The 17,553-nt window shown below is 45.0% G+C and overlaps 1 protein-coding gene across 2 annotated transcripts in view; it reads right to left on the bottom strand.

The window, feature by feature from the left end:
• Positions 1–5,996, bottom strand: part of PLEKHM3 (pleckstrin homology domain containing M3) — a 72,694-nt gene extending 66,698 nt beyond the window's left edge. For both annotated transcript variants that reach the window (XM_083864976.1, XM_083864977.1), the window contains exon 1: positions 5,952–5,996. The gene's annotated coding sequence lies outside the window, so the exon portion shown is untranslated. The remainder of the gene's footprint in view (positions 1–5,951) is intronic.
• Between the last annotated feature and the right edge of the window lie 11,557 nt (positions 5,997–17,553).

Genomic DNA, 17,553 nt, shown 5'->3' with positions numbered 1-17,553 from the left:
GATTTGGTGCCAAATGAAAGCAAACTCTGACATGGCAGTAAACAGTTTCATCAGAATCTCCTTCAGGAGGGAAAGCAGTGAAAATCACTTCTTTCATGGGAAGGGTAAAAAAAGGCAAACAATGGGATAAGTTAAACTCCTTTTAAGTTACTACAAAATGTATTGCTTTATGTATTGTTTCTTGAAACACCTTAAATTTTCCAAAGACATTGAGTCTAAGGCAGTGAATATGAGAGGAAGAAAGAAATATCAGCCCAAACAATTATAGACTGATGAAGCTAAGGGCAACTGTAAGCTTGGATTTGTGTTCATCCAAGCCCCTGGGAACTAGTCTTAGTGAAAAAAGGATGAAAAAACATGCTGCACTGTACTCAGCAAAAACTGCTGGACACAGGGATTGCAGCAGCTGAGAAACAGTTTTCCATATATCTGCCCAGCATGAACATGCAGCAGTCAGATAATTAATGAGCACTTACAACATGAGTAGTCCTTACTATCACAAGTTTATAGTGGCCCCATCACTCACATGGCTGAGGTAAACAGCAAGGATTACTGGTCACAGCACACGAGACACTGAAGTTCAGCTTAGTAAAGACTACCTCCCTTGGAGAAGCCACATGGATTTAACTTAGGTGACAGCACAGTCTGACAGCAGAGAAAAATCACGAATGATAAACATCCAGGAACATACACTGGAAAAGATCATTTAACTTTCTGATAACGTTTTCTGGATCCTCATGGGTCATGGAAAAAGTCCAAGCATTGCATGGCAAAGTTTAAAAAGTACAGAAAATGCTGTGAAGCAGAGGGGAAAAGCAGAAAGAAAGAATAGGAGACCTCACACTACTTGATAAGCAATCTTTTTGGTTTTGGTGCTCAGAGATTTCCTAGCTCTATTCCAGATAATAGAGATGCTTAACACAAGTGATACAAAGGAGATAAATAGAGACTTCCCCTTTCCTCTGGTATTTGGAGAGAGAATTAGAAAGGAACTATCAATGATGTTCATGAGAAAATGCATAAATTACAGGAGCTCTCAGTCAGTAAAAGGTAGCAAAAGACTTATAATAAGTCCCTCAAGTCTCATTGATTCTTAATGACTCTTGGGCTCAAATTCCTGGCAAAGATTTGGGTTTCTGAGAATTTTCTCTCAAGAGCACAAGAGGAGTTTTACAAGCTACCTGTACACAAATAGAGAGCAGGGGTGCCTTGGGCACTGGGGAGCTTGCCCTATCCCCTTCTCAACACATTGGAACCTTCTGTGGGAACCAGCTCTGCTTATCTCACACTGCATTACAACTGTGGGCTGGAACTCCAAAGCCAAGAAGGAAAACAGAGAGAGATTCTTTCAGTTGGGTAACAACTGGGTAGCAGAGCAAATTCAAGCAGTCTAGGGACTTTTATTTCTGTTACGCTGTAGGCCTGGACCACTACAGTCCAGTTTATGGGTTATTTGTTGTTCAGACAAACCTGGTCTGAACAACAGGTCATCTGAAGAAGAGGTGGATGCACCATCCCATTGAACACAATCCACTGGGGCTGGCACAGCTAAGGACCTACTGAGCTTTCCTACCTGTCAGTCTGAGCAACCTCAGACTGTGACATGAATGTCTTCCAGTGGTACCTCAAACAAGCACAACCTACAGGTTTTGCTGCTACAAGGATTTCTGCTCTGCAGGTCACATCAGACGAGTATTGCCCTGAATCTAAACAGGACACACTTAGGTCAATGATAGTCTTTGAAAACCAGGTTCTGCTGTGCAGAATCCCTGGAAAAAGCTATGAAGCTGATGACTTAGGTGCTACCTAATAGTTGAGAAGTTGAGCTGTATTTATCAGGTGAGCACACCTGAGTGGACAGAAGGGAGAACAAGGATGCACAGATGGCTGTCACACACACAGCTTTTACCACTGCCTATGCAGTTCTGCACATCACTGGCACAAAGGGCTTGCATAAGGAGCTGAACAGTCCTGCAAGAGTCCTGGTTCAAGACACTTCCCCTCCGAGTGGTTACGAACCCCAGGCAATGCAGTGGGCAGTTCTCTGAGCAGCAGTTGAAGGCTGCCTGTCACACTCATCTTGGAGAGGCAACTGATAAGGAGGAATTTCACAAGGGACAACTGTAGAAAGTGAGCATCAGCTGGGACACTGTCCCTGTGCAAACCATTACATTCTCTTGGACCCTGGCTGTATTTTGTTCCTGTGGCACAAGGCAAGCCTTTTCCCAAGTGATTCCAAAGCCCCAGATGACCTACTGCTGTGTATATCAAGTGAGACAGAGCACACAAGCTTGTTAGATTCACTATTTCAATGGCTGGAGGAAATTTACAGTGCCTCACCAAGAAGAGAAAACTACAAGAAACTTTTCATATACAGGGAACCACAGTTTCAAAAGGTTGGCATATGACCGGCAATGGTTGATCCAGCATCACCTGGGCAATTGTCTTTAGATCACATTTTTAAAGGCCCTCTCCAAAGGCCTCTTTCCCCTACAGACAAACTGAGAAATTCATTGCTTAAATTTTTCAGACTAACCCAACTTTAAAATGTCTCACAAAAAAATACTTTGACTGATATTCCTGCACAAACCCACTGGCAATACTCAGGAAAAACTCACAAAAACTGGAGAAGGAGACTTCCTGGTCAGGAATGCTTGGCTAGAGGGTCAAGAGAGGGTAGCTGAATGTAAGCATAACCATTTCCATGTTGCAAACCCACCTGTTTGCCAGTCTCATTGCCCTTAAGGCTGAAATTAACTGCCAGCATTCATCACTGAAGAAGAGCTCCCACATCCTGCCTGCTAGACCCAGGGAGAGGCAAATAGCAGGTACAGCTTCAATTAACTTGGGGCCTAATTACAGTCAAGTTAAACGACAGTCGTGATCTCTTCTACTCTACAGAAAACAAAACAAACAAAAACAACTACGAAAAGATGAACTGAAGAAACAAATGAAACCAGGTAGGAAGAATGCCACATTCTGTGAGGGGAAACAGATCCTTAGCAAAGACACATGAGTCCAGCTCTGCAAAGCACAGACCTTCCCCAGCTGCTGATCTCACCCAGTGCCTCTAACAAGGAAGCTCTCCAGGCATCCTCCTCGTGTGGAAAACTAACACATCACAAGCTCCAGAACAGCTCATCCAGTGATGAGCACACAGCAATGCACAATAAACAGTGCTTACAGCAGACATTATCTTTAATTCTAACTGTCATTTGGAAACAGTGATTAAAATACTAAGCTGCAAAGAGCACAACCGCCTGCACTAGAACAAAGCAGGGCCAGAGGCTGAGGAGCACCTAGGAGTGGAGGAAGACAGACCACCAGAAGGATTTATTTTCCAGAAACTGACTGCTGGACAGCTCTCCCAAGATCTTTATCGCTGACTCGTTTGCCTTGCAGCCATCTGACACACATCCCTCCTGGCTGGGGAGCACCACCGAGTAATGAAGGGCTGTGTCACTTCCTGGGAATGAGTAACCATTTCAAATCGCAGCAGCTGGGCTGAAGGATGAAGGACTTTAACAAGGAAAGGAACAAAAAGCCAAGCAGACAAACCACAGGGGAACAGCTGGTGGTGACACAGAGCCCAGACTGCAGCCAGCCAAACCCATCAGCACATGGGCACTTTCTTAGGTCACATCGGACTGAAACCCAGACCCCTCCCTCTGCATGCTGCCCGGTGGCTGCCTGACCTCGCAAAATCCACAGGGACAAAAAGAACAAAGCAGTGCAGTGATTTGGCCCAAGACGTGGACCTGTGGTCTTAAACACACCTGTAGCCTCAAACAACAGCCCAAGGCAGTGAATGATTTCTGTGCTTATATTCCAGTTTTGTCTAAAGTTGTATAACTTGGATTTTACATGCTGTCCTTGTCCACAAGAACACTGCCTGTTCTGCCAGGCACACAGACACCACAAAACAGCCTGTCACCTGCCTGTCACCTGTGAATTCAGCACAGAGCACAGAAAATGTCAGGGAGCAGGGTACCCAAGAGGGGTGATACAAACTCCTCCAGTACAAGAGGAAACATGATTGAACTAGACAAGCCGGAAACAACAAACAACATGACTCAGTCTAATACTTCTAATTGTATCTGCCTCTATGGAACAGCTTGGCTCCTGCTAGAATGTGGAGCAACTTTGTATACATCAGTTAAAATAAAACTTCCCTTAAAAAAAATTAAACATTTCTATTTCATGCAAACTGAAATTCTGTAAGTATCTCCTTACTCCACATTTTCTAGGACTAGGCTGAAGAGGAAAGAGTCAGTCCTTAAATGCTTGACTTTTTTAAGTTCAGAAATGTAATACATTTTCAATTTGTCCTTGTTGAGCTATAAACAGAATTAAAAATCACAGCTGGGAATAGCAGCTTGCATTGCCCCAGAGGCCCAAAAGAAGATAAGAAACACACCATCTCCCACAAGAACACAGGAGGCCATTTCTTCCCTGAAATCCTAGCACAGCTGTAAGAAAACACACTTGACACCCAAATCTGTACTGTACAGCTTTCTGAGTAGCCCTGATCTGCAGCTGGAGCTAACTCCTCTCTCCAGCTGTGGTACCCAAAGAATCAGTTGGGACAGAACAAGCCATTCTACAGTGAGACCTGGACTTCCTGTAACTGTTAGAGGTTGCATGCTGACATTGAGAGAAATACAGCACGTAATCACCACCTCATTTCAGACCTCAGACTAAGCTCTTCTCTTGTTTTTTCAAACAGCCAGGACTACAGTGTTTTGTCACATAAATTAGCAGAGAAGGAAAGAAGCAATGATCCAAATAAGGCTGAAGTTCAGCAAATGCTCAGGTCCTGGCAGCCCTGCCACAACAGCTGCCCCTGGTTGTAACCACAGGCACCACTACAGAGCTGTGTGACTACCCAGCACAAGTGCTTACTCTGTTCCAAACTGAACTACATCTTCTTTACAGAAAATCTTAGCAGAAGCCCTGTAGAAATCTCAAGGCATCCAATGATACTGAAATGCTAACAATAACCTGACTTCAGTCTGATAGGGTTCTGCAGGAACAATGTATCTAGTTACTATAGACTGGTAAGAACTTTCATTCCACTGTACAGTGCTCTGTTTCACATTTTAGATTTCTGATTTAAGTCCCAAATTTAATTCATTACTTTTGAATAAATTAGATATAAACGTGGCAAGATGAAAATTACTGTTGCTTAAAGTGTATGGACATTGGACCAACTAAGATTCAGATGCTTTCTTATTCTTACTGTGATTTTTTTGTAGTCAATTAGTAGGGTATGCAGTGCTGAAAGTGAGATTTGTCTGTAAAGCTTTGCAGAATGAGGGCCATTTGTGCACGTTTGCAGAACAGATCAGGAGTGAGTCAGGATGCCCTACACAAACATACACTCGAGTTTCTTCCCTTGCCTCACCTCGCACTGCCAGTGACCCCAGCATTTCTGCTGACACTCCAGCTAGCACACACTCACTCCCATAGAACACACTCTCTTGTCAGGCCTATTTAATTCCAGAAGGGATAACTCTACTGGCTGTGTCGGGGTGCCTGCTCCTTAAAAGAAGCAGTTCTACTGCAAGGTAAGAAGACCTCGGCACTATGTCACACTCTGGGCTATTAGAACAGAGGGATGTCAGCGCCCTGTGCCTACACACACTGGAGTCTGACTGGAGGGGCACCCAAATTCCTGCTGACACCGTGACCGGGTGGGGGAAACGAGAGCACGGGGCCTTTTTATGCAGAGGGGAACATGTCCTTCCAGAGGAGCACATGACTACAGGCGTGTTTGTGCCATAAATGCAAACGCGGCCGCGCCCGGGCCCTCGCCCCCGGCCCCGCAGGCTCGGGCAGCGCGGCGAAGGCTGCGGGAAGCCCGGCCCGGCCGCCCGCCCCGGAGGGGCCGGGGAGCCTGGCAGCCCCCTCCGGCCCCGCCCCGCCCGCGGACCGAAGGAGGATTTATTTACCTGCGCCCGGGCCGCGCTGTGCCCGCGCTCCGGGAGGGGCCCGCGCTGGCCCTGCCCGGCCGCCCCTCCCGCCGCCGCGTCCTGCCGCAAAGCCGTCCCGGCCGCCGCGGGAAACGGCTCCGCCACAACAAAGGTTCCTGCCGCCGCCAGCGCCCGCCGAGCCCCGGCCCTGCCCCGGCCCGACACCCCGCCGGGCTCGCTTTCCTTAAAAATACAGCACTAGAAAAACCACAGGCTCTCCTATATAAACATCAAGGGGAAAGCTGCACCTTTCCAAGTTTAAAGCAGCCTGGATTCTCAGGGAGCTGGCACTCCAGGAGAGATGGGAAAGGGAAATCCTAAGCGGATTGTAACAGTCCCAAGAGCGAGCTCGCTTACCCAGGCGCGAGGGCTGCAGGGAGCGGCGTGGTGCATGGATCCGCATCGCCACAGGGCAGCAAAAGGATCTCCAGCAAAACCTGTTACCCAAGGAAAACAAACAGTTACAAGACAATTACAAATGGCTTGTTTCAGGTAGCATGGCAACCCACCCATCAATACTGGTCCCGAAAAAATAACCTCACAGCAACAAACAGTCACGTCTGGATTAGGGATGCAGCTGAGTTTTGATGTCCTGTACACACAGACCACCCTCACTAGCACCATGCCAGGTGCTCACAGGCGCGGTGCTGTCTCGCCGGCTGTGCCACAGGGGAGTCGGTGGGGCTGTGCTGAGCAGCTCAGATCGCGTTAGTGCTCAAGTGAAACCACAAGATGTGGTGCTGAATTGAATCCATAAAGCGGATTCACAATCCACAGCAAAAGGCAGGTCAGCTTCCACCAGTAGTTTTTCATCTTCTCACACATTAGTGTATAGTGCAAAATGCAACTGGCACAATTAAAGAAGTAGTGTTTGTATGGGTTATCTCACTTCAGTGACAGAAAGGATAAATGAGTGTCTTTGGCACACAAAATACCAGCTAATCTGGCTGCAAATTAATTAATCTCGGCCTTTAAAAATAACATATTACTAGACCACCATGCATTCCAAGTCCTGCTCTGAAAGATGAATGGCTTTTGCATTGGGTAACACTCAAAGATTGATCTTCTCTATTCCAGTTCAGCTGTATCCACCTAGATCCCACAAAAGACAAGGCAGTATCCTCACCTGCTATGTTATTTATCACCAGCCAACCTTTTCTCAAATGGAACTTAGACATTTTTCTTTTGAGCTCCTCATAAGGAAAGAGACTCTATAGGACCCTGATGCCTGACTGTTGCAGAACTTTGCATCTCTTCCAGTTACAAACTAAAAGTTTCCTTTCATTCCTTTCAAGGCCCAACCAAATCGTGCATAGGGCATGCTGGTCCATTACCTGTGGGGACACAGTTGTCAGGGGAGAAAAGCAGACAGTGTGCACTGTAAAAAAAAAAAAAAAAAAAAAAAAAAAAAAAAAAAAAAAAAACCACAAAACTCCCCCCTCCCCAAAAAAAACCAAAACACCCAAAACAAAACTATCTCTTCTTTGCTTCTGATTCCTCTAGTCGATTTCTCTAATATTTTTCTTCCCACAGTTTGTGTGCCAATGGAGAGAGGAAAAAAAAAAAATCCCCAATTATCAACATTATCTTTCAAAGCTGCAGAAAACCACTCTCAGTTCTGAGGAAATAGGAACCTTTGAAATTTTTTTTTGTTGTTATTACTATATATATCTTTCAGAATGCAAGCTTCAGATTTTGCAATTTTCATTGTTTAAGCATATCATTGTCCCCCAACACGAAATCACAAGCTGTTTCTAGTAAGATATACTGGTTAAAGACATAGTGGTGGCTATCTCTCAGAACCTTCCACACAGCTTGACTTCCAGCTTTGTCCTCATTGCTCACCAACCATCAGCACATGGCCATGGCCATGCTCTGCATGGAGCCATATGGTGGTTATCTGTATGAGTAAAAAATTCGTACATTATTTGTCCATATGACAAAGACATAAAGGAACTCATCTTCCTGCTACTTAGAATGTGTCAAATGTAATTTTTCCCTTAGTTTCAACACTGCATTGAAAGAGGGAAAACTGTCTCTCTTTAGTAATACTAGAAAATTAACTTAGGTGCTTTCCTTGTTGGGACAGTTTACAGGACCAAGTGCTCCTTCAATCTGAACCTCTTCCATGAGTACCCCAGAATCATCTTTCAAAGGCCAGATCATTGCACCGTGTTTCTAAGTTTGGCTCCTGTTGACAAGAATCCAAACCTCCTCAAACTAGGAAACTCTCAACAACCCTCTGGGCACATCCTTTGCTGGTATAAGGTGGAAGGAGCAATGCCCATTTGTTGTGGCCATTGACCGACTTGACAGCTCAATACCAGCTGAGCATTAGACCCACCAGTCTTCCACTGCCTCTGAAAAAGTGGCCTTTTTTCACACGTTTTAATTACTGACTCCCTACATAGAAGCTATTTCCTCACGGAAAGGCCATTAACGCTGGAGCGTTCAGCACAAGATGAAGCCTTTCTGATAATTGTTGCTTGAGTTCATGTTTGTGAAAATAAATATCATCAGATGATTAAATTAAACACCACAGCCAGCCCGGCTATACACTATTTTCACTTATCATGCAGAAAGGGAGATCAAAGAGAAAGGCTCAGGTAGAATTATCCCAACTCTTCCAAGTTTGGCTGATAGCTACCCATTGAACACACTAATTAGCTTTCTGCTTAGGGTGTGCAGCACAAAATTAACCCTCCCAAAATTGGGTGGAATAGCCATTTTCATGCTCTGTAATCATCTGATGCAGAAGGATGAGCGTCTCATCTCCTCTGTGTAGTAAAGCAGCAGCTCCGCCTGATTCTGATTTTGGGGGCTATTAGGCCTCCTTCCTCTTAGGAATTTTGTGTGGGTGCAAGAAGAGTTCCCCAGACACCTCTGGGGAACATGAGGAAAGGCTGGAGGCACCCCAGTCCTGCGGGGTTTCTGCCTCCCAGCTCTTGCCCTCCCTTCTGGTGAGCAGCCATGCCCATCCCTGCGCTCCCGCAGTGAGGAGCCGCACGGCTCTCACAAACCCCTGGCACGGGGGCTGCTGAAATAGGGAGATGGTTTCCGAGATGCAGTTTCGCCCAGCACTTGCCTGCTTTGCTTCCTTGGGCCCTGGAGGGCAGGAGAGGAGAGCGAAGCAGTGGGCAGCATAGCCTGTTCCCACTGCGAGCCCGCTGTCCTCCCGTGAGCACACACACCCACACAACCAGAAAGCTCTGCTATTCTTCTGCTAATGGGATTGGCACCGCTTAAAGCAGTCTGCGAGGGTATTGTCTGCAACCACAGCAAGAGAAACATTATTCAAAGGCTATTCAGGCCCCAAAAGAAGCGGCAGAGCAGAGTAATTATCGAAGACTCTCCATTAACGAGGGCATCTTTGCTCTTTGTCTGTGTTGGTTTAATAAGGGCCACTAATGGGGCCGGGGGAGGGGCGCACTAATGCTTCTAAACAAACCTCCTTCCCTTTCCCCACCCCCGCACTGTGAGGAGAGCTGCCTTTATGGGCACTGACAGCGGGGCTGGGAGTTACCATATTGCAGAGTGACCTTCGGGAAAACTTAGCGTGAACCCAGCCGCATTCAGCCCCATCCCCACCGAGCCGCTTGGAGCATCGTTTGGGTAGCTGTTCTCTTTTTAGCCTTTCCGTATTTCCCGATGCTTGCCAGACCCTTTTGTACACCCCCTGCCCGACCTCTCTCATGTCATCTTGTGACCCTTCATGGCCGGACACGACGGCACTGAGTGGCAGTAATGAGGAACGACAGTGCAGATTAAGTTCTCGCAGCAAAACCTGGGGCTGCTGTCCATTATCCAGCAGCTGTGACTGGGAGATGCTGCTGGGAAGGCACGACCAGAGCAGCCTCCCCTTCCCACACTGCCAGAGAAGGCAGGCTGGGATTTAGCATCGGCCAATGTCTCCTACCTTCTGGCTGTGGGCAGTTCTCTGGTGATGAAGAGATGGACTGAGGCAAAAGCAAGCGTGAACCTCTATCCCAACATTCTTCAGAGCCATTTTCAGGAGCATGCAGCTAAAATTCTTCTGAGGGCTCCTAAACTTCCCCCATCTCCAACCACCAGCTGTTAGGGGCCAGTTTTTGTGGAACTTTGCAATATTACAGGGTCAGATGCATGCTGGCCACTAAAACAGAGAAATGGGGCCAAACGGTCTCAAGAGGTCTCTGCAAAAGACAGCACTGAAGTGAACTGTAATGGTACACAAAGATACAAATAATGAATGATACAGCCTTCCCCAAGGTTTTGTGGATAGAAGGCTGAGAACTGCTAGACTAATTTTTAGCCAATGAGGAATCTCAAGAACAATAAAAGGAAATTACTCTCCCGTGAGAAGGTCTTTTACTGAAGCCAAGCTATGGACACTGTGCTACTCTATCTCACCTTCAAGTAGATGGTTGTACTGTACAACCAGTCCATGCACTGCAGAGACAAAACAGTGCCTTTGTGCCTGTACATGTGCAGGGCAGCAGTCTTGGGAACCTCACTGCTGAGCTTCCTTTGTTCTGATAAATTATTTAATTCAGCCAAGGTCTGGAAGGACAAAATTCTCTGCACAGGCACCCACTCAGTCCTCTCCACTTAGGCAAATATCCTGATGCTAAAGGTTTATCACAAGCAGAGAAATAAAGGTATGTGGAGACAGACTCCTCACTTAAACCACATGACTCTGGATTAAAGAAAGAGCCTCCACAAAGGATTTTACCCTTGTTTCCTCAGGGCGTGGTAGTTTTGAGATGTTCGTGATTTTGGCCTTTTCAACATTTCACCACAAACTGCATCTCTTCTAACAAAAGAAACTTCTCACAGGTGCTCCTCTGAACACCATCTGTATAGGATGAAAACATCTCAGAACTATCTTGCAAGTCAAAGAAAGAGTAATCACCCTTTATATACAGAGAGCTAAGCCTCAGTGAAATTAAATAATACCTGAGGTCATTGTTGCCAGGCAGAGCTAGAAAGTCAATACAGCTCTTTCTCCAGAGTCTTATTGCAGTGTATCAATATAACCGGTATTCCTTCACCCTCTTTGGAATCACACTTCAGGATCATACTCCTGACACAGAAAATCCATCCTGTTTTCAGCATTTCATTCTTCATGTTCATCAGTTTCTGCTCATATTGGATTTTTTCTTCTTAAAAGAATAATCATTAAACATGCATAAAGCAATGATTACTAGTAGCACAGGACCTGGCCTCTGGCATGGGTTTTGTTTTATAAGTGTCTTTAAAAGTCCTCCTCCTTTGCCACTAGCAGATAATACTGCCAGCTTTGTTGCAAATGAAGACAATATTTGAACAAATACAAAGCAGTGACTCAGAAGGAAGAACTGAAATCTCACTGATAACCAAAGCAAGGGGAAATTAACAGAAAGGTGAAAAAAAAGTTGGTTTATGGCTTAGAAGATATGGATACCACAAAACAAGTAATTGCAGCATGTAAAGGAGGGATGGTCAAGGCAGAGATTTGTCATGAGAAGGGGGAGTCTCGAGACCCTGCATGAAGGGAAGTTCAATGGGCAGCTTGTACATGGCAGACTGAAATGAGATGGTCCTTTAGAAAGGAGAGCTCACAGTATCCTGTCTCCCAGTGACAGAGATAGGATGGGCAATGAGAGACTGGTGGATCTATTTCTTGGAACTTCAGCCAGATTAGGACAGCTGAAGGTAAGGCATCAGATACAAAAGAGATGGAAACTCAGCAAGTAAGGTCTTGGAAGCAAAGCTTCAGTCTAAGAGCCACCATCCTGTCTGCAAGTCTCTGGCCAATTTATTCTCCTCCAGGTCTAGTTCCTGCAGCAAGCAGGGAATGACTACATCAGATCTCATCAAGCCAGTTCTATTTAGACTTGCTCATTAACACCTATAGTTTAGTACAAAGATATTCTCTCACCACCCTCCCCCTTTATTTTTATTAATTCTATTAGTATTTGAAGCTAACAGACAATGAGTGTAAGTGGAGCCCTCCAGGTTGTTTTACTTCACTCTACTGCTGTTATCCTGTTACACTTTAAATAAACTATCTAACTGGGATCTGATCTGAATCCTTCTAAAACAATGAAAAGCCCTTAATTGGCTGTGCAGTTTTGGATTGTGCCTCAAATTGTGTTTGATCTCATTTAATGTAGACTTGAGCCATTTATTCAATTGCACTTGTGTTTTGAAACCCAGGGGAAACTGGACTGGAGTAAGGAGGAGTAAAGTATGCATTTCCAGAAAATCCTTTGTGTATGTTTGCAAGAAGACATATTATATGGGACAGGAAACAGCTATTAATCTCTGCAAGTGCCATCCTGGTTTAGTTCAATGCAACTTCCCTGCTTTGTCTTTGTATCCTTAGAACTCTTCTTTCATTACTAAACAGGCCTTGTTCTGCCAGCTTAGCAAAATCCTGTCCATCTAATGCCCTCCACTGGTGTTTCCTGCACCTCCTTTTTATTCCTGCAGGCCATTCTCCTGGATAACAGGAGTGGTACAGAGAAGCACTCACTCAGCAGCCTGGTACATCAAGAGTCCACTAGAATAGGGGGGACAGGAGAGAGCCTGTAACATCTTTGTCTGTCCATGCAGGCCCATTTGGAAAGGTTCACAGGCAGGAATGCCAGATTAGGGTGCTGACTTTCTTCCTTTACTTCTCTGGGGCTTTACTTCATGGGCTCCCTGTGTGAGTTTAAGCAAGCTGCTTTAGTCTCCACATCTCCATTTCCCTGTCCAGAAAGAGGAATGCTGCTGCAAGGGTACATTTGAGAACACTTAAACTGCACACTGATAGCGGCTGAGAAATCAAGTTTTCATGAACTCCTGTCCTGACCAGGAGTGGCTTCTGTATCCCTGCACCATGTTTAGCTTCCTCATCTTATGAGGATATAGGCAGCCTTAAGAATGTTCAGTACTCTCATTTCCTTACATGTTTTCTGCCCTGCTCTACCTGCCTATGAACGCTCCCTGCCTACCTTTGCTCCAAGATTATCTCTCTCCTTGTGCTGGCCCCACACAGTATCTTGGCCCTTTTGTGGCCTCTTTCAGTGCAGTCCATGGTTTCTCCAGCTTCCCAATCATAGGCACTGACCTTATTCTGCTGTGAGGACATTGCTTGCTCACTCTGTGAGGTCTTTAATACAGCAGAAGAGAGGAATATCTGTACCATGAGAGGCAGCTCAGTGCAGAGATTCCCCTATCCAGCAGAAATCCTGCCAGCTTTGGGACTGGGAGGAACACTGACACCTCAGTGCTGTGCAACACTTCATTCACCTACCTGTGGGGCCCTGTGAGCAGCCATCCTACACCTAGAGCCGGGGCCAGTCTCTCTGCATAGGAGCACAACACAATGTGGAGCCTCCAGCCAATTCAGGCATGTCTCACAAGACACTGTTTGCATTTAATGTGGATACAGCCCATGTGAGCTCCTTGCTGGGATGGAAATGCTGTGGGAAGGAAATGCTGAAGCTAGAAATGAGTGAACAGATGTTACACAGCAATAACTTCCACCCCAATTCCCCTGGAAAGGTTTAGATAGAGAGCCTTGACCCAGATCCCATCTAGAAGTCTGAGATGCCAAAGCTTTCACAAACATGATCTGTTGACTCTGCCTTAAAACAAAAACTGACCGCATATAATTGCTGCTGCTAGCAAGTTGCTTTTATTTTCTTCTGTGAAGTTACAGCCAGACCTTCAGTATCTGCTGCTGTACTTCTCTACAGTGACTCTTCATCTTAATGCTAATTTAATTAGCAAGTAGCAGAGCAGGGAACTCTGGTTGATGTTTTAGCCTTTCAGGTGCAGCTGCAGTTCCATGGAAGCTAGAGCAGCCTCAGGGCTCTTTTTCTCCCTGGTATAAGAATCAGAGCTCTCAAAACCATAAATGTGGCCCACAGGTATAACTTCCCCATAGCTACAACTGCTATACAAATACTATCCTGAGACTTAAAATCCTCTTTACTCCATCCTCCATCTAGCCATCATGGTACTCATGCTCAAAGTACATCCAAGAATATGGTCGGCCTCAATATTATGTGTTATAATAGTCTCAGCCTTTTTCATTTTAGCTTTTAAAGTTAGAGCACAAATAAAAAGAAGGGGAAAAGACTGATAGAGTTAACAGGGAATCCAAGTAAATAAAAATGATGTGTTGGTGCTCATGCAGATGAGCCTCTTAGGTGACAAAGGAACATAAGTTTGCCTTGGGCAGAGGAGTCTCTACAGTGTCATCTGTAAGAAAGTAACAGTTTCTAGTACTTACTGCATCCTGTGAGAGTAAAGCCCAAGCAATCAAGCTTTAGACAACTGTGTCACAAGATACCAAGGAGAAAAGCTTAGGCACTCTGTATCTGAGTATACCCCGAAGATGGCTGAAGTATCTTCTATTCCACAAATCAGACTGAGCTGCAAATCCAAACTGTAGTACTTAGGCATAGGTATAGCATAGGTATCTGTGAAGTCAATGCCATTGTAATGCTTTCCCATCTTCAACCCTTTGCAAGAGCCCCCTTGTCTGGCTTCCTTAACAGGACAGCAGGATAGCATGTTTCTGGCAGTAATATGCCACTGAAATACTGCGACTTGCATGTGAATGATTATTTTGAGTCATAGCTCTATCCACCTGTCTATACGGACCTCCCTGTCCGATATATTACATTTTCCTCACCATGGCTGCTCTGCCGGAGCACATGGCCGGGCACCACTGCCCTCTCCCGGGCAGAGCTGCCCCGGCACGAACGCTAAGCCCGACTTGCCAAAGCTCTGCACAGCGAGGAAGCTTGCTTTGCTTCAGGCACTGGAGCAGTATGCTTGTCCATTTGCTGTTGCCCTGACACTTAAAGTAGCCTCACCAAGCACTGAAGTGACAGCTGAGCTTCTTCTGAAGGAGTAAGGATTTACTGAAATATAACTGAACAGATTAGAGGTGGTGCTCAATAGGATTAGAGGTCCACATGTTAAGAACTCTGAATGATGAAATGGATGTCATGTAAATTAAAATTTGTTCTGATAATGGAAAGTTATTTTAGCTAATATATTTAAGCTAGGCCAGTTCAACTGTGGCTGCATTTCAGCCTCCAAAGACCCTAAATTCTGGTTGCTAATGTGCTGTCAACTGCACTGTTATAGTGACAGATCCCCAGTGGAGAACAAGGAGATGGCAAAAGAGTCAGCCAATATGGTTCACAATGTTACCTTGTGTTTTCAAGTCTTCTCCTGGAGAACTTTGGCTTTGGAGAATTTTGCTTGGACTACTACTTTGTGTATATATATACACACACACAGAGTAGCACAAGTGCTCCTGGTGTTAACAGTTCCTGTGTATTCATAGAGATACAAGAGAACTTATTTCCTCAGAGAAAGTTGGGAAGATAAATTCAGTCAGAACAGGGAGGTGCTCAGATATAGAAGAAATTGCAGCTACAGCATTTCATGATCTGAGTGTCTCTGAAAGCCATGTGTAATTTCCTAAGCAGATGCATTCAGCCCTTCTAATTTTGCCAGTGATGGAAAAAGGAGCATTATAGTCATCAACAGCACTTTACTTTCCATCTGTGTTTCCTCAAGAATTGTGCAAGGTATCATGGTTCATTCTGGCTGCTCAAGTCATGAGCTCCCTCTAGCATCAAAAAGGATTAATGCAGTTGGTACCTTTGTCATCCTAAAGGAACAGAGAGGACATATAAGGAAATTTCAGTAAAATTAAGGAAGTCTGACCCTTATCTTCTTTTTTTACAAAAAACCCCAAAACAACCTCCAAAACAAACCAACCAAACAAACAAACAAACAAAAAAACCCACCAAAATCTTTTAAGCTAGTTATGTGTACATAGCTAACATTGTCACCCTAAGAATGATGAGGCAAACACACTCACAGGAAAGGAAAAGGCAGGATCTTAGTTTGCATTCTAATCCATGAAATACAGGTAAAGATTGTACAAGTCCAATCTTGTTACCAGCTTTCACAGGAGACCAATATAAACTGGCAAGATAATGATTCTGGCCTTGAAGAGCAAAACAGGATTGTTTCAGTGGTGTTAGAACTCCCCTTCTCCAGGGTACCCAAATGGTGTTACCTGAGTAAATCATGTAGGTGAAAAAGGCATCTATGGGCTACAGTTTAAATCTTCCAGAGTGTGTTAGCAAGTTTCCTTTCCCAGACCCAGGGAAAGAAGAAGATGTGTAGCCAACATCTTTTTTGGTGGCATTTGGGAGTGGTTTTAGAGGTGACAAGCACAAACATGCTAAAGCCTGTATGTCTCTGCTCCAGTGACTACAGTATTTCTGTTGTGCCTGGAGCCAGGAAGCCTCTCTCTATGGTACAGCAATCCTCTCAAAACACAAAGCAAAGAATGTTAGAGAGAGGCAAAACAAGATAGGAAAGGTCAAATGAATTTGCTGCTACACACAGTCGCTCACCAAAACTGCAAGCCAAACTAGTACATAGAACCTACAACACCAACCTTTACACCTGTGCTCAGTGGTTTAGAAAGCTCCTTCTCCTATGTTCAGAAGAAAGGCACAATTCTGTAGTCCAGGGGCAGGCAATGCAGATTTCATTGTGACATTCCCAATGACTCCGCACTAGTGTCTGCTGTCCTCTCTTTGACACCCAAGCCTTGTCTTTCATATACATCACGTCCATCAGAGCTACAATATTCCAGAAAGATCAAGCACCTAATTAAACTCCCTATGAGGCTTCAGTTTTGAAGAGGCCATTAATGTAAGAAGAATCTGATTCTGTGTTAAATCCAAACTGGTCTGGTCTTGCTGGGAGGATCACAGACTTCATTCCACGTTGCAAGTTGCAGAATAAGTAGCACTGAAACTCCAGGAACCTCTCCTTCTCCTTTCATACAGTCTGAGATGCTTTAACTTCATGCATTGATGTTGTGGCCAGAGAGTTCCAGTCACCCACACACAAAACAGATCAGTTGTGGCTTTTCTTAGGAAAAGAACAGCATTGTGCTGAGCAGGGACACTGCACCTTGTGCCATATCTCCCTACTGCCAGAGCTGGGGAAGAAACAAGGGGTGAAGTGCAGGGAGATCAGCTGACGTGGAAAACCAGGTCAGGCCAGGCTGAGATAACCATATATCTCAGTGCTGATGCTCCAGAAGTGGTGCCTATTAATGTTGGCAATTGCTTAGTGCTCCTCTACATTTAGAACTTTGGCACGGCCTCTCCCTTCATTCAGTGCTACTTTATCTGATGTCTTACATGCACCACCTCCTGTCTATGATTGCACGGGTCACCCCACTGCAATCTCTCTCTTTCCACCTGTTTGCAGAACAAAGCAATGCCTGGATACTGGCTGACAGAACCTGGAAATGAATTTTGATGTTAGCTGAAGAAAGCAGAGTCACTAATGATTCACAAACCATACAGACCCTTCCCAAGAGTTTGACTTTACAATTTATGCAGACTGTCATTGATTACAGCCACTAGTGATTTTATTACATTTCTTAAATTTCAGTATCTAATTAGAATAAACCCTCTAATTCTTCTATAATGCCAGCCTGAAAACAGCTTGAAGACTGTGTTCTCTAATCCAAGGTAAAAAAATCAAATTCCTGCATGTGTAATTATAATGTGGACTT

This window comes from Zosterops lateralis (genome assembly GCF_965231275.1).
Source record: "Zosterops lateralis genome assembly, chromosome: 7".
NCBI lineage: Eukaryota > Metazoa > Chordata > Aves > Passeriformes > Zosteropidae > Zosterops > Zosterops lateralis.
Note: the sequence above shows the minus strand (reverse complement) of the source record. Positions and strands in the feature narration are given on the sequence as shown.